Here is a 26,780-nt window from a genome sequence, read left to right as displayed (position 1 = left end):
AATTGTGAAAATCAGTTTCACTTCCTTTATTTCAGAGAAAGGAAGTGAAAGAAATTTCAGAGCTGCTGTTCAATATGACAGTTCAGAAGAGAAGAAAGAAAAGTCTACAAATATTGTTTGAGGTGAGTGTTTCATCTTTCTTTAGTTGTTCTCATCTATTTTCAAAAACAGAGTTGTAACACTTTAGATTACAGCCTGGAAAGTACTGCGTAATTACAACGAATTTACAGCATAACTTTCGATAATTATAGTGTACCTATAAAGTAAATACGTGTAAGTATAGGGGAACAATATGTAAAGTCTTGGGAATAAAGGGGTAACAACCAGGAAAATAAATTATTTATACTGTAAGTATTTTAGAACTAAGGGGTACTTATACTATTATGATAGACAACAATCTTATGTTTGGGAGCAATTTAGCGAGAAAGTGCACTGATTTAAGTTGTTTCAAGGCAAGTAGAAAGAACTATTGCAATCTTTTTTAATACATGGGGAAATATACTTTTGTTTCATGTAGGGTAAGTATGACATTGCGGGCCGTAAATTAAAGTGGTGCTTGTTACACTCTTGTTTCATGTAGTTACACGGTAAGTAATAAACGCAAACAATCTGATATCACTGACTCTCGAAACCTTTATTTGAAAAACAACTTAATTAAAAACAGGTCTACGACACTTATTATTCATTTATTCATTTTTTTAAATCAACTTTTCATTTCAAATTCTAAAGTCCTGACAGAAAGTAACACGTTTTGTCCCTTTATTTGTTGTTGTTGTTTCTCTTGCTTGGCTTGTTTCTCAACTGATGAATCTTTAGAAGGAATCCCATTAAAAGAAAATACAGTACACCAGAAATTTTCCCATGGTTTAGGCTATTCATCTTTTTGCTTCCGACCAACTGTCACCAGCGCCTGCATGAGAGTCGACTTTGCGTTCGATGAAGCATCCAAGTCACTGATTCGATTCGTAAAGATCCAAAGCAGTGTTTTGAAATCGGTCCATCACTATATTGTTAAAGTCGTTTTGTTTTTTTTCGGTGCACAATAATTCTCATTGCTTTATAATATTAAGATTGAACCACTGAACTCACATTAAATATGTTTTTAGTACATTAATGGATCTTGAGAGAGGAAATGTCATTGCTGTGAATGCAGGCCTCACTGAGCCATCGGATTTAATCAAAATATCTTAATTTGTGTTCTGAAGATAAATGAAGGCCTTACGGGTGTAGAACAACATGAGGTTGAGTAATAAATTACAGAATTTTCCATTTTTGGGTGAACTAACCCTTTAATATATAAGAAACTGACAGGATTTTTGTTACATTTTAGATTTCTTCTCTTGCAACTGTTGGGGGCCATGACACAAAACGTGTCACATGGAACATCCTTTCCCGCATGTTCCATGATGATGTTGGGAGGAGGATCAACTGGAAGGGTGTGAATGGTAAAAAAGCATTCAACCAGATGGAGTCCAAGAAGTTCCTCCTGTGTAAGTAAATGTAATAAATATTTCCAGTATCTGCATGACTCGTCATAGACATAAACATAAACTTAATCCGGTGTACACAACTCTTCCACTTCCATTATGCTGCGCCACATGGCCTCGCCCACTTTGTTGCATGTTCCTGGGGGCGTGTTTTGCAGGGTTTATGATGTCACCAACCCGTTGTAGTCCAAACCGGTCGTTTTTGTAGGCATTAAACTGCCATAACTTTAAAAGACAATATCTCCGTTTGCATTAAACTTTCAGCGCTGTAACTTTGCAGATACTATTTATGCTCAAGCAGCAACATTACACACTAACTAAAGTTAAATTAAAATCACATTGAACCACCCCTTTAAAAAAAATTAAGACAACTTACTAACTTAGCGTATGACTTTTAATTATAAACAAGCCCGAAATACACCAGGACTTTTATTTCAAAAATCTACACAATTGCAGGCTGATCCTTAAGATTCTTACAACCGTCTTAAACATTTTTATATAAAGGCCATAAAGTAGACATTGTCATAATTCATTAGCAATCGTTAATCATTAATTGAGAATCACTTTGAAGCAGCCTGAAGCGCTTTTCTGTGAGCATGTAGGACGCACAACAGTACCGTCTTGTGACACTGCAACATGCAACGCTCTTTGTGAAATATCCACCGCATCTCTGCAAGGCCCGTGGGAATGTCAGTTCTGACACACACATAACGAGCAGGTACGAAACATGTAGGGCGAGGGGAGATTTTCCACTAGTTAATCAATTGCGGATGGTTTCATTATCTTTCATTATCTTTATCTTATCGGATACAAAAGTCTGAGAGGATAAAAGTAATAAAAGCATAAATGTGTCTCCAAATATACTTTGGCCGTTAATATACCTGGGCGGCCCGCCCAAGTAAAGTCTATGGGTGTGTCTCAGTCAGCTCCCTAGTTCAGTAGTCAGGGCACTGATCAGGGAGTCTGCCACGTTCATTTACATGATATACTGATTCACGACTTAGAAAGCTAGGGAGCTGATTGAGACGCAGGGTATGTGTGGGAAGCACTGTGATGGAATAGGTTGGTTGTGTTGCCAGTCTTGTTTTTCACCGGCCAACGACATATTTTACAGATCGTTTTAATCTGCGCCTGGTTGCTTTTCAAATAACCAAACCACTTCCGTATAACTGAATCCGTGCTACCTTTTTGTCGACAATTTCATAATTTTTGTATAATAACTTGAGGTTCGTTTCACTTTCGTCGCTGTTTCCACTCATTTTTGTCGTCCTTGTGTCAAGTTTTCTTTGCAAAGTGCTGTAGGAAATTGACTTAGTTCTTTGACGTGAACGTTTAAAGCTGCATGCTGATTGGCTGTTGTCGCATATTTCTGCTGTATGATTGGCTCTTATATTAATCCATATCGAGTAAAAATGCCTAGAGCTTCTCATTGTTATCGACATATATTTTATCGTGATTCGATATGATTACGTTTATCGGCAGCCCTACGCTAGAGCACCAAAAGTTATTATAATGTCAGATTGTACACTTGTGTTTTAAAGGCAGTGGTTATGTGTATTCTTTTTAAAAAACTGGTAGCTTCAATGTGAATTTTTTTAAAATGAAAATCTGCTTGTGTATTATAGGTGCTGTGAGAAAAAGCCATGCATCACGTGCCGCCACAGATGATGAAATTGTAAAACACACAATACGTTGGTTCAGCCTGGCAGCTGATAGGGGAAGCTCAAGGAACCGCCCCACTGTGAGCACCCAACAGTAGAGTTTTTCCAGAGTTTTATTGTTAACTTCAGTTTTGAAGTGTTCATTTAAAATTGCAACAGTTACAATAAAATGAAAGTACAAGATTACTATTTTAAATAAATGTTTTTTTATTCTTTTTGTTTCTATTCAAATAATGTTTCTATTTTTCTATTCAAAGAATATAAAAAAAAAAAATCCAGTTTCTGCAAAAAAAAAAAAAAAGCAGTACAACTGTTTAAATATTTACTCTTCTTAATGTTGTAAAGTCTTATTTTTCATTAAATAAAAATGTTTCTGGTACAATTTATGGTTGCATTTCATTTTCTGTAATAATTCTACTCAATACCTATTAATGTACATAAATAATTAAACTATAAAAATAGTAATGGTAATTACAGACTGTAAAAACATTTTACAGACTATTTTTATAGTTTTATTGTAACTGGCTAAAGTTGTGAATGATTTCATCATGTTTTATTAATATTAATAAAGGCAGACATTAAATATTCAAGCTTTTATAGAGCATAGTCTATCTGATGTTGGTCCATTTAGATTTTAAATATTTCTGTGTAGCCAGTTTTGGCCAGAATACTAGTTGGAGAGTGATCTGAAAGGTATCCAGACCAAATGACCCACTTCATTAACGGGTCCAGATCGGATCCGCGGCGGATCAGCTGCTTCATTAACGGGTCCAGATCGGATCCGCAGCGGATCAGCTGCTCCATAAACGGGTCCAGATCGGATCCGCGGCGGATGAACTACCTTATCGGCGGACACGGGGCGGGTCTGCCCCGGATCTAATCTGGATCCACAATCCTTATCTGTTCCGGATCCGCTGCGCTGTGCAAGTGGACTCCGTTCCGGACCCGTTTTGCGGATACGTTCCGGAGCTTGTGATACCTCCGGGGCGGATCCGTTGCGGAGTCAGTTTGCTATCTGGGGTACAACCTCTGTATCCTAAAACAACTATGTTTCATTCTGGATTCATGACTGATTTAAACTCAACATTTGCATTGTCTTAGGAATTATAAAAACACATTGTTTAAAAAAAAAAAAAAAGTTTTATTTTTTTCTAAATGATTCAAATAGCAGAACAGAACTCTGTTTAGTTTTATAACTCCTTCATTAGCAATATTGTCTTTTAAAATGCTTGACGTCCTTTTTAAACCATAGAAATATTGCTGCTGAAATTAAGAGGCAAATTAAGCAATATTTAAAAAATAAATAAAAACATATACACAAGTGCTTTATAGAAACGTAAATAGCTACTTTATTTAATGCACCTACAAAATTGTCAGAAACGAACTCCATTGAAACGAATGTGAACAAAATAATCTGGGCGTGGTCTGAGAGACGTGTCATGAAAACGCATTAAACTTCCCTTAAACGGCGTCTGATACATGCAGGGGAAACAACAAAGTCCAATAATAACACAAACATTCACAAATAATGTGGAAAGCCTTTAAATCTCCTCCGTGGAAAATTCCCTGTGACGATCTAGCGCTGTCCAACATCTGCTGGGGTCCGAACTTGCGCATAGAAACGCACAATAGTTTTTTCAGCGAACTAAAGTTCCACAAAAAAATATGTTTCTCTTTTATTCTACCCAAATTTTTCTAATTGTATTTGATTAACTTGATCTTTTTTGACAGATAAATTGACACGTTGACCGTTAGATGGCGCTAGCACCCAGCTAATTCTGTCTGAGATATACCACAAAGGCTACAGACTCATGGTATACCAAACCTGCAGAAATTAAAAATGAATAAATGAATGAATGAATATATAAACGAATAAATAGATAAATAGATAAAAAGGGAAAATAAATGTGGTAATAGGTAAATAAATAAATGAATAAACGACTTGATAAAATAAATATATATATATATTTTTTTTATGGTTTTATTTTCATTTATAATGCATGAAAACATACATATACACATAATATTACAACCTTAATTTTTCTTATACAAAAAAAAAAAAAAAAAGGCAACAGATTGCATTTAGTTTGCAGAAAGAGAAGGTAAATGTTCCAAAAAGGAGCCCCAAATTTTTTCAAAAGTCCTTGGAGATTTCCTAACATTGAAAAGGATTTTCTCAGGGGTGCAGTATGAAATGAGTTCATTGATCCATTGTCGTCTGGATGGGGAGTAAATCAACTTCCAATTCACTAATATACATTTTTTCCCCACAGTTCCTGCTAACAGTGAAAAATACTTTTTATGATGAGAAGAGCTTAATAAATCAATATTCCCTAATATCCAAATTCATATGTACAGTTAAGATCTACTTCCCATCTCTGCTTCAAGCTTACATTGTCAAATGGCTTAAAGTTATTTGTTATTGTGCTGTAACCCACAGAAGCAATGCCTCTTGGGGACGACACAGTATTAAACATAACATTTTCAAATGGTGATAGTGTAGGAATCTTAGGAAAAGTCTGGGGGGTGATCTCTTTGACCCAATGTCTGACTTGCAAATTTTTAAAGAAGCTGTGTTTTGGTATTTTGTATGTCTTGGAAATCTTGGAATGTAAAAAAAGCCAACAGAGAAAAGAACCAAAAAAAACCAAAAAAACATGGCATGTCAGCTCTAACAATTGTGGGCAAGACAGACAGAAAGAAAGAAAGAAAGAAAGAAAAATATTAGAAAAAGATATATTAGAAAAAAGAAAAAAAGAAAGATATATTCGAAAGAAAGATCTATTAGAAGAAAGAAAGAAAGATTCGAAAGAAATATATTAGAAAAAAGAAAGAATTCGGAATTTCCAGAATTCAGGTTGTAAGATTTTGTTTATATATGCCTTGTAAATATATTTTTTTCATTTTCACAGGTAAATCAATAACAATTACAATTTTAACATTTCAGGTGTAATTTATGAGATTTGTTGTATTTTGAATCCAATCCAAGTTATAAAGTTTATCATACTTCAAAGTGAAGGATTCATTAGTTTGAATAAACATTGAACCAAACACTATAATAATATCTTAGTTGATCATTCAATATACTTTATTTTTGACAAAACATCCCATGTTTCGTTCGTGACTGCAGTTTCAGTAGTGACAGTAATGTGTTGGTAGTGACCACATCACATGACAGAGTTCCTTAAAGTTCAGTTTTTTCAGACTTTTTTTTTTTTAACTCAAAATGATGGACTCTATCTACTCTGAAAGAGAGGCTGTGAGAGGGAGGGACACAGGAATATTTCCTGATCAGAAGTGTAGAAGTGTGTTAAAATCAGTCTCAGCCAATGGATTCAAACACACACTGTTTCAGTATTGACATGAAAATGTGGGACACAATCCAGGCATGTCAGCGCTGGGTTGCAGGGCCTCTGATGCTGGAATCTTTGCACAGTTGGATTTTAAGAAAGCACTTGACCAGGGCCTCCTCAACATTCCCTCCGCAAAAATGCTCCCAGGCTCAGCAATTGAAGCCTAATAGGAGAAGGATCTACCGCCTGCAGTTGATTTTGATATTCTAGGTATTATCAGCTGGCCAGAATTCTGAGATCGCAATAGACGTGAAGGACTATAATGCATTAAGAGCTCGCTCAGGTACTGGGGAGCTAAACCATTTAGTGCTTTAAGTAGCAAGGTGTCATGTTTACTTATTGGATAAATGTGTGCTATTTGAGTTCACATTGTGATGCTTCAGTTAACAAGATTGTGTTGTTTTGAATGAGATCATGGTTAAACCCATGTGACATGAGCGTATTTTTGTGTAGAGTTCGGCAGAAATCATTGAGAAAAGTGGAATGTGTGAGAAAACAGGCAAAACAAATTAAACGTTTTGAGAAATGTGTCTTTAAGAACTGACTGAATGCTTTGTGAAATTGTGCCAACTGAACTGGTTATAGTGTGTTAGCAATCGAGAAAAACTGTAATGGCAAAATTAACACATTTATTTTGACAGCCCTAATATATTTGTATTTATGAATTGATAAATGCAGACCGTGGAAGAACGTTTAGTGGTTTGGAATAATTATCCTAGAGGTTGAATGTCAGAGGAACTGCTGCAGGACCAGCCTATGATAAACACAGAAACAGACTATTACAATGTTGAGCAAGCATCTCATTGGCTGCAGGATCAGCCGAGGCCAATCAGCTTGTTCCATGCGGTAATGATGTGACAGATTGCATGTGAAGAACCATCAGCCTGCTCCCTCTAGAGTTTCATGACTGAACTATATATAAAAGATGAATACAAGGGAACTAATTCACACAATACTTTATTTTAATTATAAGGACTGAGCTCATAGAGACATAGTTTGACAGAGGGGTGTTTCAGACACCTATTCTGCACCCGTCCTCACATGGGACGCTCTCTGGGATGAGTGACGAACTGCCACCACAGGGGCGGCAGGTCTTCTTCCTTGCGGGCTGGAGGCAGCGCCTCAGATTTAGGGCCTTCAGCAGGGGTTTCAGCCTGCAGCTGCTGGACCTGAGAAAAGAAATGGTGATTTGATCATTTATCGATTTACTGGAGTACCAAACCAATCAGCCTGAATAAACCACAATTAGTATTCTGTGAATACAGCAGTTTCTGAGGAAGATGTTTTCTGTTCCTTTGACCTGTGCTTAATGAAATATGACTGAAATATAAATGTCAATAACCAGATACATTTTTAAAATAAAATTATATAATTTCATATTGAATCTCCAAATTAATGTGAAAATAAAATAAAGATGGTATATTATAAATATTTGATTAAAAAATTCAGCCGATATATCAGCATTGGCCGATAAGTGTTTCTGTTTGGCTGATGTGTCTGAAGAGGATAGGCCTAGGCAATAAAACGGTATCGATATTTATCGACGGTATTAATCGATAACGATAGAAAAAAAAAGTTCAATATAACTCTCGATATAGTTTCACTTAAAATGTAATTAAAATGTAAACAGACATGAAGTTCGGTTGCATGAACAACGCTCAAGCTCGCTCCATCCCTGGATCACAAACAGACGCGCTACGAGTGACACAAACTAGTTGCTGTAGAGTTCAGATGCGCAATCGCCACGTGAGATCAGAACACACAAACACATGAAAATGAGTGCTTCTTCAATAATAACCAACAGCAGAACTGCAGAACCATACGTCATGACAGTCTGAGGACGACAGCGCCAGACTAACAGCCTGAGGCCGGAAGTGGGCAGAGTAACAGTCTCACGTCGGATGTGGGCGGAGTTAGCGACAAACAAACAAACAATGGCGGAAGAAGAGAACACGGTAAAAAAGTTTCTTTGTGTTGTGTTTTTAATCGATCACGTTTATTTGTTGTGTATTCGATCGTTAACACTTAAAGTACACATGAAATCAAAATTGACCTTATTTATTTTGTTAGCTCAAATTGCTAGTTTTGTGGTGAACAATTCATCCGTGCAAGTCAATCCACACAAACAAATTGTTTGACTTCATAATATTTAATCAAAATCTGAAAATGCTCCTCCCCTCTGCAACGGTGCCCCTTCTCTAATAACATCAGTTTGACGGCTTGGGTTGAAAACGCTTAAACCACTCCCCTCCAACCGTTAGTCTGCTATGAGCGAGAGATGGAGAGGAGGAGCGCTAAAATAAAACCCTGCCCTCTATTCAATATTCCGTTTCACTTGGAAATACGTCACAACACTGGAGAAAAGTTGTTTGCAACTTCTGGTTCACGCAGACTTTAACATGACTCAAATATTTTGTAGATGGGCTTCAAAGTCAGTTTATTGCGTCTTTTGATATTTTACAAATCGTCTCACGTTGCTTGCGCCCAGGTGAAAAAATACTATAGTAATTTATAGTAAATACTATAGTGTTTTTGAACCATACTATAGTACTATAAGTACTTAAATTAATTTATTGTGGTAATTCTATAGTTGCTGTGATAATATAACAACTATAGTAATATAAACAAATTACTTTACCCAATATTGTACTAAGTTTTCAACAATTTTAGGGTATATTATACTACAATATACACTACAGTTTACTGTAGTAAAAACTAAAGTATACTACAGTATTTATAACAGTTTATCATGTCATTATAGTTAATACTACAGTATTCTGTAGCATTCATTAACAAAATGTTGTAAATACTATAATATATACAGTATACAAAAATTTACAAAAATATTATAGGTATGGTTCAAAAAGACTATAGTATTTTTTCACCTGGGTGGTTACATATTCATGGTTTGTGATTTTACTTTGTTGTTGGTGCTGTATTTTATTTCATTGGTTACATTTTACAATACTGACCAATGTTTTTGTGGATTTTTAGAGGCATATTAGTATTGGGAGATGCTCCGCTTGACTTAATTTACTGCGATGCAAAACGTGCTGCAACAATTTCCACTGCCCAGTGTTCATAAACTGACCAGACGGCACAAGTTGAATGCACACCTTCAAATTCACTTCAAAAAGGCTGTTGTCCACGGAGGTATGGACGTTTCTTTTGTATTCTGAATTTAAAATGTTGTTTTTGCAATGCAGTAAGTAGTAATTTTGACTTTAGAACAAAAAAACCTTGTTTCTTTTATGCAATTTTTATGGTTATTTATTTAAGTTTTTCTGTTTTGATTTTGCAATGCAGTAAATTGACAAGCAGAATCACCCCAGGACAGTGGAAGCTGATCAAAAACAAGGTTAGTTTCATAAGACTTTCATAAAGACAAAAGCTACTTATACAGATGGTGTGTTGTTATATCTGTCAAATCTTTTCAGGAATAACTTAATAATATTGTATTGTCTTAGAATGTTCCTCAACAGTTGACCGGCTCTGTGGGATCTTCATGTTAATGGTAAGAAAAAGAAGGGAAAGTTAAAAGTTTTTAAAAATTTTTTGAACTTCTATTTTCATTAGAATGAAAAACAAATATGAGGGCTTTTCATACTTGAAATAGTTTACCCTTGGTGATTGTAAACCCCAAGTAAACAGAATCCTGGGTCATCTTGATTCACGTTCCACTGATCATCATTTACCTGAGGTTAATAATTAATCCTGAGTATTCATAAACAGCGTTTCACACTGTACATTACTAAACCCTGGGTTAACGTCCTTGTTTGCATATTTACAGTGTCAGTGTCACTGATTGGATGAAAAAGCACACAATATGTTTACATAAATGCTCAGGCGTTGCACATCCTCATTACATATAGTCAACTTCACTATCAAGTTCATCCTGAATGGACATTTCAGACTATAAAAGAATTAAACAGTTTTCTGCACTGCAATTGTTGCATTTTCTGTCAGCATTTGTTGTTTTTTTCTTTTCAATGCTGAATTTTCTGTTTATATACAATGCACAGTGTTTCTGTGACTGTCAAAAGCATGTAAATATACAAGCAATATGTGGAGCGTTACTTTACCCATGGTTAAAAGAGGTGTTTAGGACGAAGATAACACGGGGTTAAGTGCAGCGTGAAGGGCCATGTGAATTGCTTGCCTTTTTAAAAAAAAAAAATAAAAAAAAATAATTAAACTGAACATAATTGATTGATTTCATTAGTGACAGGGTATGATTTGTCTTCAATATATAAACATGAGAAAAACAGAATGTCAAAACTGTATTATACATGCTGTGCTGCATCCTGACTACAACACAAAGTACTGTTAAATACACTTCCAACATTTCATCCCATTAGTGTGTACCCTTCTCTCATGAAGGAGCCACGGATCACAGAAGACCTCTGCGCTGCACAACAACCAAAAGTCTTCAAGGGTTTAGTGGAAGAGCCGTGCTTTCTGATATTGAAAGAGGAAGACCAGGGAAAAGCCCTTCTTCAACTTTCACAGGCTGAAACGGATGATGGCAGACAACGGTCCAAAACCTTTAGTGTTTTGCTTACAAATTAAGGATGATATGGATATTTTTCTTAATTAGTGTCTGGACAAAAACTGTCTTGTAATTAATCGCATGTTTATGGAGATTTGATTTTTTTTTTTTTTTTTTTTCTTAAAGTTTTAATTTGTCATCATGTACCTGCTGTTCAATTTACACTCAATTTGGTTTGTTTTTGTAATTTTTTAGAGCAAAGCACAGCTAGTAGATAAGAACTTAAGTGTTTATGTGTATATGATTAAGCTATTAACACAATGCGAGTATATCTATCTATCATTTCAGTTAGATCGTTTTAATAAAATATTTGATATTAACATGGTTTTAAACTTTAAAAAGCTCCAAATGGAGCAATGCCTATGAAGATAAATTTGCTCCGCCCACTTCCGGCCTCAGGCTGTTAGTCTGGCGCTGTTGTCCTCAGACTGTCATGACGTATGGTTCTGCGGTTCTGCAGTTAGTCCTATCTCGCACAAACAGTGATGTCGTTTTCTTTTGCTTTTTTTGTTAGTAAATTGTACTTCAGCACCTACTTGTATGGATGTTCATTGTTTTTCCTGTAAAATGATCATTAACATTTTGGCTTTAATTTAAATTCTGTTCAAAAGATGTTTTACTTAGATTTAATAACTTAAACATTGTGTCTGGACAACAAGTTTGTGAACTGCTGATTTTCATCAAAAACATTGTGAGATTCAATAATTCTGTTGAACTTTTTATTGTTGAACTCTTCAGATCAACACACTGATCAACAACACAATAATGATCCAGTTACAATCAATTTAGAAGCAAAGTGTTACAGTTTCAGCAAAACAAATATATCTGAGTTGAGCTCTTAAAGGGAGAAAATAAAGTTTTCTTCAATAACTTTTTATATTCAGAGTGCAGAAAATCTTTCTGGTTTGGTTCAGATCGGGTGAAAAACCTCGTACTAAAAATAGAGTTAAAGATCGTTAAAAAAGAAATGGCCAATGAGTGGCAGAAGCATTTGCTAAAATTAGGTTAAAATTAAGATAAAATATCCAATTCATATTATATTTTTCCTTCAATGTTTTACAAAAAACAGGATTATTATTGTCATGTTTATTTATATAGAGGTTTTTACAATCCAGATTGTTTGAAAGCAGCTTCACAGTGATAATAGGAACATTAATGGACAGAGATTGAGTTCTGGAGATTCACTTCTCGAGTCTTTATAAGCACATGTGTTATAAATATGTAAAGTATCATAGGGCTACAATAACATTGTCCCAGTCACCAGCATATGCACTACAATTCCCAGCATTCCTCCTGTTCCACACCTGCACATGGAAGTTATCCACCTGGTCAGCACTCATCCGCACAGCCTATATCAGCAGTCAGCATCCTCACCATAGTTGTCTGGTCTGATCAATGAGAAGGTACACAGACCCGTTCTGCTCAGCTGAGAAATCTCACTGTTGTTCCTGATCTGTCTTCTGTCATCTGCGCTGATCCTGATCCTCTGCTGAAGCCATGATCTCCATGTCTGCTCTTGCACAGGGAACACTGCGTTAACTTCAGCTAAGTCCATCAGCGTCATATTTCACTGACTGAAATCATCCTCATTAAGTAGTTTTGTGTGAAAGAAATAAAGTCAAATTGGATTGTAACGTTACAGGGATGGAAACTTCTCAGCGATGGAAAAAGGCGGCATAAACACGATAACGTTACCTGTACTGATCTATGATAGAAAGTCAGTAGAGCGACATGTTTGGCAGAAATGAACAGGCTACTAAATACAGCAGCAGATTTGACTGGTTTTCACTCACTAAAGTTTATCAATCTGTTGATGGAGCGTTCACTTGAAGAGCGTCTGGAGACTCGCCGATGTTTGTGTTCAATGCGCACGCGCTGGTTTCTGTGAAATCTTCCAATTGTACATTTGTCAAAACTAATGTTTTAGTTGAGCTCTTAATGAGAAATATTTATAATTTGCAATGTTTTGAAGGAAAAAATGAATCAAATAATGGTAAAGGGAAATGATGAATTGGATGAGGTTCTGCTTTTCCAGTGTGTGATTAATCTGCCTATGCATGTAGACGGTTGTTTCCTTATCATTTTATTTTAAAGCCTGTGTAGGTGTACGAGTCAAAGTTTACTTTGCAAGGCTGTGCAAGGCTATAAAATAAAGAGAAAAGAGTATAGTTTGAGCTTCAGATAATGAATCAACCGTCTGCATGCATAGGCGGATTAACTCTATTGATGAAAGGTTTTCAAGCAGAACCTCATTAATTAATTATTTTTTCATTTCACTTTACTGTTTTTTACTTTACTACTTTACTTTTTTCACTGAAAACATTGTAAAATATAAATTTTTATTCACAGTCACTACTGGACACCAAAACATTGAAAGTTGGCAGAGCCACTTTAACTTAAATGGCTATAACTCGTGAACAGAAGAGATTTTCACCAAGCTCGGATCACCTGTCTTCAGCCTCAATCTTTGATCACAGTAAAAAATCTCAACGATTGGCCACTAGGTGACAATATAACACAGAAAAACTCAAGATAACAGCTATAACTGTAAAACTGTTAGTCCGATCAACTTCAAACTCAGCATGCAGTTTCTGGTCCAAGTTGCCATGAAAGTGTAGGAGGACATTGACATATCTTGAGAAACAGCCTCCATTAGCCAATAAAATTAGATCAGCTGTTAGACGAGGATAAAGGAGGCTGATGGAAACTAAACTCATTATGAGTCAGAGACAAGATGCCCTGAAGTAGCCTGAGAAGATTCAAGCCAAAATTCAGTTTTCACATGCTTATAACTCGGAGCTGAACTGACTTATTTTACAGGTGTCACGTCCTTAGACTTCTGAATCCTTGCCGAGTCCAACCATAACAAACATGCTAGGTTTCGGCTTATAGTTTCTACAATGTTGTGATTTAGCACTTAAAAAACTTTTGCAAATATCTTCAAAACCCTTAGTCTCATCAGAACGAAACCAGCGTAGGAAACACACAATCATAGTTCGTTGACTCTATGCTAATACTCAAATGTCAACATTTTGAAGGGAAATCCAGTCAAACTCACTCATGAGTCATTTTTATGCTTTCATATATATATAAACTCTATAACTTCAAAACAAAATCAGATATTTGACCAGATTTGACACATGTATAGACACACTCTAAGGACACACAAAAAAAGTGGTAGACATCGGACAAAAGGTGGTGCTATAACTTTCAAAAACCCTTTAAAAACCATATATATTTCCTCTGGTAAACTGCCTGTATTGGCTGTAAATGCTCTTTTCCATCGATCATCTAAGTGCTTACATGCTTGCTAAATAAAATATAATTCCTCTTTATGTGCTTAAAAGCCTTAAAGTGCTTGAACCCCAATAAACGCTGCTTGCAACTTTAGTTCTCTTTTATTTTCATGTGGTTGGGTTCAATAGTTTTTAGTGTTTAAGGTTTTGTTGTAATCATTTGCAATATCTTAATGATTCAGATTCAGATTCCTCAAGAGAAGAGCGCTCTGTTCCTGATCCTCTAGACGAGACACAACAAAAACACAAGTGTCAGAAAGTGACGAGAGAAATCAACATTTTAAACAAGATCTTCTGAAGCTGTTTCTTAATATTCAATTTCATTTAATAAATTCAATGTCATAAGTACCTATGTACAATTCTTCTTTTGTTTTCACCCCACAATCATAAATCATAAATATTACAGTCCTTCATGATACAGAAGGTCATGTGACATGCTCCCACATTCATGCCAACAGGATGGCTGTTCCTGTGGGCCTTTAGTCCTGAAAGTAAGTGAAATGGATCATAATGCCATATATGACTTTCTTTCTCAGTGTAACACCAGAGGTCAACATTAATGCAGATGGTCATTCTGGATGGTCAATGATAATAATGATCTATTGAAATGAATGGTGACTTCCACTGAAGAAGAACACAAGGAGATGTTGGGAAGAGTGTTACTGCTGATCATGTAAGTTAAGAGGGACTTTCTCGCAGTAATGACGTCATTCTTTAGTGTTCCCTCACTTGTGTTTTATTAAAGAAGGACAGTCTCGCAGCCGTAAAACACCATCAAGAGAAAATTAAACAGATAAATAAAGAGAAAACTGTCATTTTAGGGTGAACTACGCCTTTGACAAAACTTGACAACCCCTTGGCAATCCCTGTGACAATTGTTTGTTGACAAAAGTGTTGGATAATGTCAAATGTCCGTCATTTGAAGGCGTGCAGGATGTGTGTTTCTTCTGGAGAGATGAGGTACAAACACACAGAGACAAGAAAAGAAAGATGTTCTCCATGTTTCATGACTTTAAACAGCATTAGCACAGTTGGAGCTGTTGTGTGATGGATGATTTTTGTGTGTGTGTGTGACTGCAGGTGTTAGCAGAGATACTGGACTCGTCTCTGTTTGTGCTGCTGTGGCCGTTCTTCTGGAACTTTCTGTTCTACTGCAATCTGTACGTCTGCCCCTTCAACACTGCAGAGCTGCTGAAACCATCATTCCTGCAGACGGACACACAACAGCAGAGGATCTGAAACACACTGTCATGACTTTACTTTCACACTCATCACACTGCTTTACTGTGATATTCAGTTTTACTGTTGGTTTCGGACTTATTATTATTGAATAAAACCGCTCATATTCATTTTTCTCTTCAGTCACCTGTTTGAGTGTTTGTTTCGTGCTGTTTAAGAGAAATTCAGACAATTCTGTGCAATTAAAATCAATAATGCAATATTTATTTTTATATTATATGATTTACATGAATGTTATAATCTGGGGCAAAACTGTTAAATAAAAAGAGAAAGTTCTGGTGTTGTTGAGTGACGTTAATATTACATGAGAAGTGTGTTTGTTGCTGACAAAAGAAAACAGCTTTACATATTCATTTAAAGCTTATTATTTTTACTTGCATTAAAATATTGTCAAAATATAAATCGCCCTCTATACTCTCTGTAGCAAATTAGCTCAAAAGGGGAAATATGAATAATTAATCATAACTCGTTATAATTCATGATAAATATTTGGATCAGTTAATTGAATTAACTTGATGTAGCTCAATTAATATTATAATCGATTAATCTGTTCGGCCAGCGAACACTCAGTATTGATTGTCTATCAACTCTTCAGAAAGGGTATTTTCCCTGGCCACAGAAAAATATCACTTTCAATACACACAGTAATAATACACACAATGAACTGGGAAATGCATGTTCCTTCATTTAAACAAATTTGTCAATGAACTGGTGGATTTCTGTGGGCTGCATGTCTGGTTCTTGTATTGAGAGCAATCAATGTTCAAGTGTGAAGACTGAAGCAGAAGGGTGATAGCGCTCAGTGGAGGAGCCAGACATTATGGGGCCTGAATGGATGAAGGGTTGAAGAGTCATTGACCGCTTCGGTGATCTTTGATCGTTTTTTTAATGTAATGCTGTTTTCAATGGTTCATACACAATGTGTATCTGATATAAAACACTTTTATAGGCTAATTGAAAGGATAGCTGTGCAGCTTAAGGCATCAGTGTATGGAAACTGAATTTAAAAACTATAAAAGTCTCTCTTTTTGTAAAACGTCTCTTTTTTTACAGTTCTTCATTGTAATGTCTATTTAAATGTCTGAAATCTCAAAATATATGAAAAGCACTGAGCGCATGAGCATGACATCATCGTTTTCACAGATTCGTGTTTTTGCCCTGCGGTCCATTCGGAAGGGCTCATCCCTATGCCCTAATCCCTTCAAAGGGTTTACCCTCCGGAGTGAGAGCTTCGACGGGATGAAGGGTGTAGGGGTCAAAAACACTTCTGCGTCATCTTAACGAGACAATCGAGGAGGAACATTTTGTACTCTGGTTAACCCCCCCAAAAAACACACTGAACGATGAGTAGATTGTGCAAGCTGCGCCTTTTGTTTAACTTTAGTTTATTTATATATTTATTTATCGCACCATAATGTATGTTGTGACAATGTATTTGAAACATTTGAAAACAAAAATACTATGCATATAGGTAAAATCGAACTACGACCCTTTTGCAAAGGATCATGGGGACCTGAAGTGTCCATCAGTTGTAAATCTTCATTCTGAAGTGCCCTTTGAAGTGGCCAGTTTTGAGCACTTCGGGTTGGAACGACCCTTCAATATGTCGGCCATGATAGTTTCACTCTGAAGTGCCCTTCACAGGGTGATATATCCCGTTTGGAACGCACCGCTGTTGTTTAGGCAAGGCTGTTTTATTTACATAGCACATTTCACACACACTGGTAATTCAAAGTGCTTTAACTAAAAGAAACTAATACATAATAAGTAAAAATAACAGTAAAATCAGAGAATACTCTATCTGGATGGACGAGTCAGGGAGTTTCAGTCAGAGTATTTGTCAGGTATCTGTGCGTTTACAGTGTAAACAGTACCCTTGTTTACACCGAGACCGTTTTCAAAAGTTTGTGTTTTCAGGCCACCAAAACGCAGTTGATGTGTAAATGAGTGGCTAAAATGCATAAAAGTTTTTAGTTAAAAACGGTGTCCTGTAAACGGCCTCTTAGACACTAGTTTAGAGATTCTCCTTCACCATGATCCCGCCCAGGTGCTGTTTTAATGAGGAGGTGTTTTAATTAAAGGGTTAGTTCACCCAAAAATAAAAATTCTGTCATTAATTACTCTCCCTAAGACCTTCGTTCATCTTCAAAACACAAATTAAGATATTTTTGATGAAATCCAAAAGGTATATGACTCGTCCATAGACAGCAATATAATCAACACTTTCAAGGTCTTTTTCTAGCTCAACTGTCACTGAATGGAAGCACAGGATTGTGGGATATCAGAGGATCTATGCTGCCTATGCTGAAATCCATCAGATGAAGGAGTCTCAGGAGACAGGAAGTGAAGATAACTGCCTTGATGTCTTCCTACCTTGAAATGTGTCCTGTGAAGGCAGCGTTTTCCAGTTTTCAGATGCAGCCACAGAGTCGGCGCTCTGACATGTGAAAGTAGAAACAATGAGAAGAAGAAAGAACAGGAAGACGCTTTATAACATCCATATGCTGGTAAAAGTAGAGTAGGAGGAATAGAAAGGAAGAAACAATCATTTACAGACTTAGATTTGGGCATACAACACTTAATTTTTAATTTTTCAGTTTTTTTTTTTTTTTTAAAGAAATGAAAGAAAATAATACTTTTTTTTTTTAGCAAGGATGCATTAAATCAATCAAAAGTGACAGTAAAGACATTATAATGTTACAAAATATTACATTTCAAATAAATGCTGTTCTTTTGAACTTTCTATTCATCAAACAATCCTGAAAAAAAATTGTTTTGTTTCTTGATCATCAAATCATCATATTAGAATGATTTCTGAAGGATCATGTGACACTGAAGACTGGAGTAATGATGCTGAAAATTCAGCTTTGATCACAGGAATAAATTACTTTATAAAATATATTCAAACAGAAAACAGTTATTTTAAATTGTAATAATATTTCACAATATTACTGTTTTTACTGTATCTTTAATTAAATAAATGCAGCCTTGGTGAGCAGACGAAACTTCTTTGAAAAACATTAAAAACAGATTACAGATTTCAAACTTTTGACTGGTAGTGTATGTCTGATTATCCACATAACAATAATATTCCTCATACTTTTGACAATTATGTCTTCTCCATATAAATATTTTCTAAATTAAACCCGCTGTTACATATTCAGTCACGTTCTGTTTGTTGTCATATGTCACATGATCTCCTTTGTTCTGTTTTCCCGCCATCATCAGTCACCATGGACACTATCTTGATTGTCACAGCTGTTTGTCATTTTGGTTAGTTGCTCCTTGTATTTAAGTTCCTGTTTCTCCTATGTTCATGGTCCGGTCTCGTTTTTCATGAGTTGTGTTGTGTGCCTTCCTGTATCTGTTGGATTTACCTAGTAAAGACTTATCTTATCTCCTATCTCCTTCGTCGTGTGTTTCCTGCGCGAGCAACCCGTAACAGTAGACCGGACCAAACAAAGGTGATTGTAAGCGTCTCGCTTATAGAGGTTTTTTTTCCCTCTCAGTTTTGTGTTTAGTGTTTTGTTTTCCGTTTTGTTATCACCCTGTTGGCACTATGGACATTGCACCAGTTTTACTAATGTGCCTTGAACAGGGAACTCGCTCCCTCGAGGAACACTTAACGGATTGTTTGTTCCTAGCCCCTCTCACCACCTTCCCGGATGAAATCCTGTGTTCGTTCCTGATCGCCAAACTTAACAGCTCTACAAGAGCACAGTTATCCGGGAGGGGTCCTCGGGGGAGCTTCCAGGAATTCGTGGAGTGGGTGCTGGCGTCCTGTGGATCGCCTTTCACCGTCGGACCTGTCGACGATGACGCCAGCCTCACTCACGACCCAGTGCACAACCAAGACCACCCAGACGGCGAGGATTTACAGCTTGAGCCCACCGCAGGCCACGTGAGGGACTCCGCCGCGACGTTTGAGCCAGCGCCTGTTGGAGCGACCGAGCCGAACAACGCGATGGAGCCTGAGCAACACGAGTCTGACCAGGTGTGCGAGCCGGCTGCTACATCCACCGCCGAGGGAGTTCTAGTGGACATCGAGGGCATGGAAGTGAGCCCTACCCACCCTCCCGCCACTGAGAGTGAGCTTTTGGATGCTGCATGGGACCTATGTCATTTTGGAGATATTGAACCCTTTGAACTATTATCGGAATCTGTTTATCATGTCCCCAGTTCTCTGTCCCCACCCATCCTCCCTCTCCCACCACCACTCCAAAATGACTTTGAGACTGTTTTATTTCATGTGGATATCTGTTCTATCCTTCAAGACCCTCTTCAGTCCCCAACCAGTTCTGCTACCCTGTCTTCGCTGTCTCCCATCAGCCCCTCTGTTCCACCTCTGCCTCCTCTCAGTGGCGCGGTTACAACGTTGGACTGCTGGGAGTCATCTCCTCCAGGGCTTCGGGAGTCCGTGGCTCCGCCTCCAACCTCTGCATGCTCCACTCCACTTCGACCCGACGTCCTGACTCCTACACCTGCGCTCCTTCCACCCTCGGTGTCCGCAGTGACCATCGGACCTTCGGCTTCGCTGGACTCCCTCGGTACGTCGGCTCCGCTTCGGTCAGACTCCACTCAACCTACACCACGGACTTACGGGCCGTTCGCTGCCCTCCGGCCCTCCACCCCTTCGTCTGCGGCTAGCTCCGCCCTCCCTCAGGCTCCACCTCCGCCCGCGGTCGCTCCAGCTCAACCTCAGCCCTCCGGATCCCTGATTCCACCTTGGGGGGGTCATCGCTGCGGCTCCGTCGTGGTCGTCGAGGTCATCAGTGTCCTGTCGCAGCATCTGCTCTCTGGCTACGCGGTGGGCTCCACATCCCACGTCGACATCGCCTCCTGCCATCACCATGACATCATCCAGCTGTCTTCCACCATGGCTCCTTTATTCTGCCTCCTCCTGGTGAGCCGTCCGCCTCCTGAACCACCTCCTACATCGTCATCTACATCCCATCTTCATCTTCCCCTCGCTCTACGGCGCGAGGACGCGCCTTTCTGGGAGGGGGCGTAATGTTACATATTCAGTCATGTTCTGTTTGTTGTCATATGTCACATGATCTCCTTTGTTCTGTTTTCCCGCCATCATCAGTCACCATGGACACTATCTTGATTGTCACAGCTGTTTGTCATTTTGGTTAGTTGCTCCTTGTATTTAAGTTCCTGTTTCTCCTATGTTCATGGTCCGGTCTCGTTTTTCATGAGTTGTGTTGTGTGCCTTCCTGTATCTGTTGGATTTACCTAGTAAAGACTTATCTTATCTCCTATCTCCTTCGTCGTGTGTTTCCTGCGCAAGCAACCTGTAACACCCGCATTAGTAACTTTAGTTTTGTAGCTGATCAATTTAACCACTTGTAATTCAATTTTAACATTTTAATTGTTGTGAAGCTTGTAGAATTGAACTAAAACCTTGTGAAAGTGTATAATATCACTGTCTCATCATGTTTCATATCGAGCATTGTGTGTTTTGCAGAAAAAGATAAAGAAGGTTTACATTAATTCATGCATGTAAAAAACATAAATCATAATCATAAACCTTATTACTCTCAATGTGTTTTAAAATAATAATCTCTGGTTAAAGTTATGCAGGCTTTCAACTGAGAAAGCAATAGGGAATGACACAATAATCACAACTGAAACTTTTATTATGCCACCACAGATACATTTATACAAGTTATCTTATCAAACGAACTAAAAGAAAATCCAATCAAATCAGTTAAAACAAACAAACTCATTTCCTCACGATAGACCACCAGTGGCTGAATCACTACTAAATTATCTCTCACGACACAATGTGACCTACAAACTATTGAGCATTCATAAACAGTTATTAATAAAGAAGAATCTTAACTTCATTCGACGCGGAAACACAATCAGGTTACCGAAAACAGTTGTGTGATCCAAAGACAGCACTAAAATGTTCAGTGTCGCTTTAACACAAAACAGAAACTCGTGAATATTCATGTAAGCTCCGCCCAGTGTCACCGTAAATCTCTCTCAGACACCGGATATTCCAGCACACCTGTGCAGGTCTTCACTGAGAGATGATTGTTTCTGTTTCGTTTTGATACGAGCTTGAAGTCTCGGTGCTGAACGAACATCAGTGAGTTTGACGGTAAGTTATCAGCTTAGTTTATTTAATATCGTGCCATGTTGTTATATGATGTTGTTCTGTGTGTTTATATGATCGTGACACACTCTTGTTCACTGACAACAACAAACACTGACGCTCATGAAATGGCCTCATATAACAGATCTGCGTCATTACTTCACTTTTCTAATCTTTACCCAAATTATATCAAAACCGTAAAGGTATTTCCACTGAAGATATATTTAGGTTATGTAACTTGACCTCTGTGAAACCAGAAGAGAAGAAAATGTTAGGGCCTGGCGATAAAACAATAATTATGACTTTATACAACAGGGCAATATATGACTTATACAATATATGACTTTATACAACAGGGCAATATATGACTTTATACAATATATGACTTTATACAACAGGGCAATATATGACTTTATACAATATATGACTTTATACAACAGGGCAATATATGACTTATACAGTAACTGACTTTATACAACAGGGCAATATATGACTTTATACAACAGGGCAATATATGACTTTATACAATATATGACTTTATACAACAGGGCAATATATGACTTATACAGTAACTGACTTTATACAACAGGGCAATATATGACTTATACAATATATGACTTTATACAACAGGGCAATATATGACTTTATACAATATATGACTTTATACAACAGGGCAATATATGACTTATACAATATATGACTTTATACAACAGGGCAATATATGACTTTATACAATATATGACTTTATACAACAGGGCAATATATGACTTTATACAATATATGACTTTATACAACAGGGCAATATATGACTTTATACAATATATGACTTTATACAACAGGGCAATATATGACTTTATACAATATATGACTTATACAATATATGACTTTATACAACAGGGCAATATATGACTTTATACAATATATGACTTATACAATATATGACTTTATACAACAGGGCAATATATGACTTTATACAATATATGACTTTATACAACAGGGCAATATATGACTTATACAATATATGACTTTATACAACAGGGCAATATATGACTTTATACAATATATGACTTTATACAACAGGGCAATATATGACTTTATACAACAGGGCAATATATGACTTTATACAATATATGACTTTATACAATATATGACTTTATACAACAGGGCAATATATGACTTTATACAATATATGACTTTATACAACAGGGCAATATATGACTTATATAATATATGACTTTATACAACAGGGCAATATATGACTTTATACAATATATGACTTTATACAACAGGGCAATATATGACTTTATACAATATATGACTTTATACAACAGGGCAATATATGACTTATATAATATATGACTTTATACAACAGGGCAATATATGACTTTATACAATATATGACTTTATACAACAGGGCAATATATGACTTATACAATATATGACTTTATACAACAGGGCAATATATGACTTATACAATATATGACTTTATACAACAGGGCAATATATGACTTTATACAACAGGGCAATATATGACTTTATACAATATATGACTTTATACAACAGGGCAAAAGGACGTTTTTCAGAACGCACGTAAATTTGTCTGATCTTTGACGCGATCGCGGGCAGCAACGCAAAGTTGATTCTGAGGTAGTTTGATCTAATATTTGATGTTTTTTAAAATGTTGATTTCAGTAGCAAATAAGAAACGATTAAATTAATGTTTGTATTTTCAGATAAAGGTCTTCTTAATGATTTTCAGTTCTGTTCAAGCAATTCAAGCAACAGTCTTTAAGTAACTGAAGAATATGTAAAAGTATGGTATTTGGGGTAAAAAAGCGCCCCTGCTGTTGGGGCAAAAGCGTAATAATTAACAATGAATAGCTGACTGACTTTTCCATTTCTTGACATGACATGGTTAGATTCAGATGGCAAATATCATATCAAATTGCATATCCATCTTAGAGATAATACCCATTTAATGAAACAATCATAAAATCAGTCTAAATAATTTTTACTTTGTTTATTTAGTTTTTCTCTTTCAGGGTTGCTGCACATTTTTTAAAGTCAAATTTAAGGCTTTTTAAGACCTTAAGAAATAAAAGGTAATACTAGCATAGTAGCTTATACATTATGGCTGTTTCCAATCAAATGAAATCATTATCAACAAAATCCATCTTTGCATTACAGAGGTGACACAGAATGAGAAGTGGCATTAATATATTTACACAGCATTTACAATTTGACTACATAAATTTAATTCAGTATTTAAATATGGATTTTTTTTTTTTCTAATTTTAACTTTTTAATTAAAATTTACCTTAAAGTCCCCCTGTAGTCAAATATTTTATCCCTTAAAACCCTTTAACTGCCTGCTTGACCAAATGGTTGAGCACATTTTGAGTCACTATATTTCATTGAGAGGAGTACCTAACTTAACTCAAGCTGATTGAGCCATCTCTAGCATCTGGTTGAGGTATGTTATGCCAAAAAAATCCACTAGATGTCAGAGTGTCAATCAACAGCACTTGTCACAACACTTCTTCAAACATGGATGTCAAGAAGCAAAGAAATCACTCCTGCCATGTGAACTGTTCTTGGTGACATTTTGCAAGGTAAGCTAATTTTTTTTTTTGACATATTACACTGTAAGAGCCCTAACTTTACAAAATTATGTTACTTGGTGCCATGAAAAAACTAGTATGATTTTAATAATTTTTCAAAAACATGCTCAACGAAACGGTTGATTTGTCACTTTATGGTATGCAGAAAAGCTAAAGTAATCTTTTCAGATCATCCATTTCTGCAGTCAGAATGGACTATTTGCTGTGAAATATAAACTTCTGATCATTCTTCGCTATGAATATGATGGCTATTGTTATTTCTTCATGAATATGCTGAGATAATTTCTTAAATATGTTTTTTTTTTTTTTTTTTTTGCCACTTTTGCATATTTTTTGAAGTAAATATAATGAATTCATAGAATTAATGTGTGGAAATTATAATTATCAGAGGCAGTTACTTCTTAAATGACAAATGCTGGTGTGCTAACATTACTAAAATTGTAAGAAATTGTGATTTATTTATTTGTTTGTTGTTTTTTTACAATTACTAGATGGATGTCAACAGTTTCTATGGTACAAGAACGTGCACTCTTCAGGCCCTTGTCCCAGAAAAGTCCCAAGATTCTGATGCTGATCTCAGTGATGCTGATGACCCAATAGAGGATCCGGATTATCACCCCGTCTGAGAGGGGACATGTTTATATATCTAAAAAAAAAGAAAAAAAAGAAAAAGAGAAATCCTGTTGCACTACCACACTTGATGGCGTGTTTCTTGAATCATAAAAGCCTAAAATGCCATTATAATACTATCTTTTGCTATTTTGTTTTTAGTTTTTGAATGGTGAAAGAATGTAATGTCTTTAGTTTTGTTACTTTTAGTTATTTGTGTTATTTATTTTTGTTTATTGTTAAAAAAAAACAAGAAAACATGTAATTTCCTGTGTTAAAATGAAAATCTGAAATATTTTATGGAATACTTCAAAAAATAAACAAGATTCAATACATAAAACTATTTTATTTTGATTTTTTTTAAATAAATTAGTATTATAGTTCATATTTTCTGATTGTCATACTATGTGTATGAATTTCATTATTTTACCATTAAGTGACAAATCAACCATTTGGTAGAGGCCGATATTTTAAAAATACAGTGAGTGTGGTAACTAGTGACATAATGAGATAAAAAATGCAAACAAAAAAATTTTCAAATGCCTTTTCCTTGGTGGGGCAGTTAAAGGGTTAAAACTCATCTTTGATCACCAAAATTACATATTTAAAAAAAAATTCAAGTGAAAATTTCTTCATGCCTTAAAATGGCTTGTAAACCCTTGTCTCATTTAATCTACACGGGTCAATATAATATATATATAATATGCAAATTAGCCCCACCTCCACTCAACCGTTTTCCTCTGTGGACACGCTAATAGAGTATCTCAGGGATCTGTTTTTGTAGGCCAACCCGGAAGTTAGCGACGCACGGGTTCCCTTGATCTTAAGCCTATGCATTTTTCCCATAGACTTGGAAAATTGCAAAAAATCAGCTCTGTGTTGAACAAAGGGTTATGACACTTACACGTTTTGTCTATCAAGACAATCTTTACAAGTTAACACAACATTTATACATTTTGAAGCCTAAATAAAGTCGTCAGATATAAAAAGCTAACCGTAAGCTATAAACGGACTACAGCACACCATTGTCGCGGATCAACGTCACCACCACCAAGCTTCCTCAAACTTTATTTAAAAAACAACTTTATTTAAAAACATGCTCTGATTATGATCTGCGCTGTGTATGAATACTTATCCACTTTTTCATGAGAAATGCTGTCCAAATGTCCTGTTTGTCATGATGACGTCTAAAGTCCCCGCCAAAGGAAGTAGTCCCTTTTAGCAATTTGTTAGCAACCGCCGTTTTTAAGACACACTTAAGGTGTAAAAAAATCACAAGCGGGTTATAACTGGTGTGTTTTATGTCATAGATCAAAATGTGAAAATATTTAGAGGCTTTGTTAACCACAGACCTTATTTCAGGCGATTTAGCAAAAACCCATTCAAAAAACCCATTGACTTCAGGGCGATGGAACCGGAGGTCCTAAAATGCTAACTCACTTCCGGGTTTTGCCTACAAAAACACGTCATTCCTGAGGTACTCTATGGATGTTTGACAATTTCGTTGCTTTTAGTTTTCAGATTAAAAAAATCATTCAGATGAAATCTTGCAGGCGCCCGTGCCTTCTCCGTACATGAAATAAATGCACATCCTTGAATGAGCGCGGATTTCCAGCGTGTTTACTTGAACTCATCAGATAGGCTAATATCTATGGTTTGATCCATTCCAGAGGCAGCCAAAATCAGAATTTATAATGGACTGAATATCTCTCTCAGAACTTGACGTGCAATTCCACACTGACTGAATATGCACATGAATCACGGTCACATGCACACGCTCAGAGCAATATTGTTTTAACTATGTTTTATAGTATTAAAATATTTTGAAGGACAAAAACATGAACTTTATTGGCTTTACT

The 26,780-nt window shown here is 36.3% G+C and overlaps 1 protein-coding gene and 1 long non-coding RNA gene across 11 annotated transcripts in view; one reads left to right on the top strand and one right to left on the bottom strand.

Annotated features, from left to right (window-relative positions):
- The window catches only part of LOC127508857 (gastrula zinc finger protein XlCGF8.2DB-like), a 158,727-nt gene that overhangs the window by 33,046 nt on the left and 98,901 nt on the right, over positions 1-26,780 (top strand). The gene's annotated exons all lie outside the window — the stretch shown is intronic.
- On the bottom strand, positions 21,704-25,586 carry LOC127508932 (uncharacterized). 10 transcript variants are annotated; one of them, XR_007928995.1, is made up of 4 exons: positions 23,077-25,586; positions 22,994-23,034; positions 22,743-22,808; positions 21,704-22,416 (listed from the first exon to the last, which is right to left on the bottom strand). It is a non-coding gene; the product is annotated as an uncharacterized LOC127508932 (long non-coding RNA). The 10 variants fall into 10 exon arrangements; XR_007928996.1 differs by lacking the exon at positions 22,994-23,034 and adding an exon at positions 22,869-22,909; XR_007928990.1 differs by lacking the exon at positions 22,994-23,034 and adding an exon at positions 22,660-22,700 and having other exon boundaries at positions 23,077-25,585.

This window comes from Ctenopharyngodon idella, chromosome 3 (genome assembly GCF_019924925.1).
Source record: "Ctenopharyngodon idella isolate HZGC_01 chromosome 3, HZGC01, whole genome shotgun sequence".
In the NCBI taxonomy this organism is placed as follows: Eukaryota; Metazoa; Chordata; class Actinopteri; order Cypriniformes; family Xenocyprididae; genus Ctenopharyngodon; species Ctenopharyngodon idella.
This window is presented reverse-complemented; position numbering and strand designations above follow the sequence as displayed.